Genomic DNA, 4,758 nt, shown 5'->3' with positions numbered 1-4,758 from the left:
AGGCCAGAAGAGGACATGAGATGTGAGGTTTATTAACAGGGCCCTGCTGAGGCCTCTAGCACCCCTTGGGGAATGAGGGCACAGGGGCTGGACTTCTGGCTCTACCCTGCTGGAATCAAAGAAGTTCCATGTTGGTTATACAGTGGACTTTTCCTAAAAGCATTTGTTTGGAAAAAAAGAGTTCCATGGCCAATAAATAATAGATGCTAATAGCCACCTATTCTAGTTTGATCTTTTAACACAGTTCTGTAGAAGACTGGGTTGAACACTCGGGAATATAAATCTAATAAAGTTAACATAGATTCTAGCACCTCCCCAGCTGGTCAGGAAGGTAGCACTTTATTCCACTCCAGTGTGAGATCCTGCCAGGTTGTGAGAAGCTCTGAGCAGAACCAAAATTGCCTTTCCCAAGCCACCAGACCTAACATCCAGGTTCCTCACTAGGCTTCCCGCACTGTCCTGCCACACAGACTGCAGGTACTAAAACAAGGAGTGGGCATCACACTCAGACAGTCCTGCTGCAACCAGGTCCTGGTGAACAGCTAGTGGGTGTGGCAGGTGGGCATTGGCCATGCTGTGGCAGCACCAAGAATGAATGCCATAGCTGCTCACTTGACAAGGAGAAACCGAAGCCCAGAGAAGAATCCCATTTGCCTAGTTGACACAGTGTTGGTGCTTTAGTGAACATATAGAACAAGGTTTTCCTTGGCTATATGAGGGTCTTATCAGTTTCTGAGGGCAATGGTTTTGACCCCCAGTGTCTTATTTGGCTTTATATTCACAATCCACAATATTCCAACAACCAGGGTAGATGAGAGGAGTACTGTTCTAGGACCCAGGGTCACAGGCATGCTAGGCAAGTGTTCTACCACTGAATTACATTCACAGCCTTTCTTATTTTTTTTTATTTTGAGACAGGGTCTTGCTAAGTTATCCAGATTGGGCTCAAACTTGGGATCCTCCTACCTTAGCCTCCTGGGTGGCTGGGATCTTCAAAGTTGTTGGCTGCTGGGTATGTGTCCTGGTCCCGAGTCAGTGCAGCCTCACTGCTGGCCCTGCCTGCTGTGGTCCTTGGGCCCTGCAGGCAGCCTCACTCATTGAGCTTGACCCTACAGGTCCTCCTTAGGGCTGTCTCTGTGTGTCCTGGGTTCCATTGTCCACTCTCTCTTCCTAGATCTGCTACAGTATTGGCCAGGGAGTGGGGATTCAACAAGAATGGGAATGAGCGGCTGGGGTGTGGGGAGGATCTCAGAGATGCAGAGGTTCCACAGCCTGAGAGATGAGTGTGCTGAGGCCAGAGAGCTGAGGGATGAGGCCCTTTCCTGCTGAGCTTGCAGTCGGGAGGGTGTCAGGAGCAGAGCTATCTAAGTGGTGTCTGACAGTTGGTTCTCAAAACGGAGCACCTGTGATAGTTAAGGTTATATGTCAGTTCACACCATAGGGTGCCCAGACCCTGGAGCAAGCATTCTTTTGGTTGTCCTATGAGGGCATTTATTGCTCTCCCCAGTGTGGGTGAGCTTTATCCAGTCAACTGAAGATCTGAATACAAAGACTGAGCGAGGGAACCCCTCCTGCCTGACTCCTGGAGCCCGGGCTTCAGTCTTTCCCTGCCTTTGGACTTGAATGGAAACATTGGCTCTTCCTGGGTCTTGAGCCTGCTGGCCTTGGATTAGAACTACAGTATGGGCTCCTCTGGGTCTCTACTCCGATGACTGTAGACCTTGGAATGGTTTAGCCTCCGTAATCATGGGAGCTGATATCTTATAACTCTCTATGTACATCTCCTGTTGTGCTGGTTCTCTGGAGAACTCTGACTCTCATAACACCAGAGTAAAACAGGCCCTGATCTGTAGTGATTGCTAATTTCTGTGGTATAGACAAATGATTTCATGCTGCGGGCATCACTGAGCACAGAGGTGGGAGAAGGTGTGTACAGTGGCTCTTGAAGACAGTTTAAAGCAGCCCAGTACACCGCTGTCGCCTCCTCCACACACCTTCCACATTGCTCCCACTGAGGAGTCAGACTTGGAGTTTGTGGGTGAGGCTTCTGGGAGTTTCAAGGTCATGCATGGGAGGGCTCTTCTCTCTGCAGCTCCACAAGGCTGGGGAGTGGATATGCTGCTGGCCTGACCACCTTGCTCTTCCACCCTCCTGCATGGCTGAGTTGACTGCAAGACAGGGCAGTCCCCTTGCTCCTCTCACAGTCTCAGTGCCAGGTCCCGGGCTTCAGGTCAGGAGCCCACTGCTTCTAAGATTCAGGATTGGAACTGGAGGAGGACACAGCAGTGTGCAGACTGAAGTGCAAACCCAACCCATCAAGGCCTCTGGTCTGAGCTCTTGGGCATCAGCCCAGTTAGCAAGTGGTTCAATTTAAAACAAAAAACATTCCTTGGATCTGCTCCGTAGGAGGCCCGTGGGGAGGTGGGGTGATGGGCAGAGCCAAGTTCAGCTCTTTCTGAGTCACTTGGCTCAACAAAATTAACATCATCAAAAGCTCACCTCCTTACTCAGCAGGCCTCGCAATCCTCCTCCACACAGCACAGTTAGCTATGGCCACAGGATGCTACCTGTGGGCCATATCAACACTGGGACACAGCCGAGAAGCATGTTGTTGAAATGCATTCCATGTAACTTGCATAGTGGTGTGTGATTTTTCTTTTTTTGGTACCAGGGATTGAACCCACAAAGTCTTAATGACTGAGTCACATCCACAGCCCTTTTTGTTTTGTGCCAGGGTCTCCCTAAGCTGCTTAGGGCTTCACTAAGTTGTTGAGGCTGGCTTTGAACTTGCAAACCTCCTGCCTTAGCCTCCTAAGCCGCTGGGATTATAGGCATGTGCCACCACCCCTGGTTTGTGATTCTTTCTCTTTGGAAAGCCAGCTATTACAACTCTGGCATGAAGGTCATTATCTGGACACTGCCCTGGGGACTGAGGATCTGGCTCCCAACAGAAGGAATTGCTCCAGGTCAAAGCAGAACACTCCTTGTTGACCACTAGTGGCTTCCCTTCTAAGCCAAGCCCAGTGCTGTGAACTCTGACTACCTGCCACCCACAGGCTCAGACACAGGCCTCCCCTCACCTCGGATGGAGCTTCACTTCCGATGACTTGGGCTCTAAAGTGCTTTGATGGAAGGCTAGTCGATGAGTCTGCATCCTTGCCTAACCCATGAGCAGTCTCAATGTGGCTTTTTAGGCAACTCATTTAAGCTTTCTTGAACTTCATTTTTCTTCATTTGTAAAATGGGGATAGAAGCTGACCCTTCTAAAATTGTGAAGATTAAATAAGATATTGTACTATTAAAATGTAAGGTGCAGAGGGAAGTTCTAGGGAGTGATACTGGTCAAATTTTGATGTGACATTGTGTGCATGGACAAATACCCGACAATCCATCCCAATATGTACAGCTATTAAAAAAAAGAGAGAGATAAAATATATTCAAAAATCATGGAAGCTGCAGGCTGTTCTAAGGAATGCTTTGGCTTGGATCTGGAATGCCCCAAGGGCCATGTGTCAAAGGCTTGGCTCTATTGGTAGGTGGTGGAACCTTTGAGAGGTGGGAAGTCTTTAGGCCTCTGGGGGACCTCAGTCCCCTCCTGGCTCTTCTTTTTAGTCCCTGGCTGGTGAAGTGAGGGTCTAGGTCCACCACACACTCCACCATGATGAGCTGCCTCACCACAGGCCCAACTGACCATGGACTGAATCTTTTCAAAACTGTGAGCCAAAATAAACCCTTCTCTGATAGTCTCAAGTGTTTTGTTATAATGCTGGAAAGCCGAGAACATAAAGAACCTTAAAGATTTCTCCTTTAAAGAGAATATACAGAACCCAGTTTGTGAAACTGAACCACTGGAAAAGGAATTTCCTAAAAGCATCTCTGGAGAGAACCTTAGAGTAAGATTCACACATTGCATATATTTTAGGAAAATGACCACTGTGTATATACTTGTGTTTGCATAAAACATTTTTTGCATTAAATTCAACTTTTATATCTATTAACTTAGCCTATAGCATTTGAGGTGAACTACTATACAATCTTGTTGAGGTGGCTCAACTGCCATAGAAGTTTTTCTTGCTCCCATAACTCAGGATAGGGTTTGGGTTGGTGGCCAGTTCTCCATACAGTCACTCAGGGATCCAGCCTCTCTCCAACTGAGGACCTTCCTGCCACCTATGCTTGGAAGACTGCCTCTTTCAGGCAAGATGTCATTTTCACCCAGCTTACATTCCACTGGAGAACACTCTTTTCAAGGACACACCTGACTACAAGGGAGGCTGAGAAACACCATCCAGCTGTGTGTGTACAAAGGGAGGGATGTGCTCTGGTGGACAGCTAATGGTTCCTGAACTAACAGATGAGGAAAACACTCAATGGATTAACTAGCTTGTCAAAACCAGTCGGTCACAACCAAGTGATAAAGTCAGGACGGCAGCCAAACCTCCTGATGACTCTGTCTGGTGCCTTAAAAAGGACAGCCCCACCCTGACCTGAGCAGCCCTCCTCTCATTTGGACTCCGGCCTTTTCTCTGGTCTCCTCATTTCCGCCTGTTCTCTACCTGGCAGAGGGACTCCAGGAGAGCCCAGTCCAGACCTCAGTGGGATGACAGAAATGCAGCTCATCCCCCCATGTTCTTGTTGTCCTGCCCCTGGGCACGCAGGTTTGGAGAAGGCATCTGAGGGGCAGAGCAGCATGGCCTGCACCTAAGCCCAGGTGTGACTGTGCATCGTGGTCCCGAGCAAGAAATGACAAAGGCTAGC

Source organism: Callospermophilus lateralis, chromosome 7 (genome assembly GCF_048772815.1).
Source record: "Callospermophilus lateralis isolate mCalLat2 chromosome 7, mCalLat2.hap1, whole genome shotgun sequence".
Lineage (NCBI taxonomy): Eukaryota > Metazoa > Chordata > Mammalia > Rodentia > Sciuridae > Callospermophilus > Callospermophilus lateralis.
The sequence above is the reverse complement of the archived record's forward strand: the minus strand, read 5'-3'. Positions refer to the sequence as shown.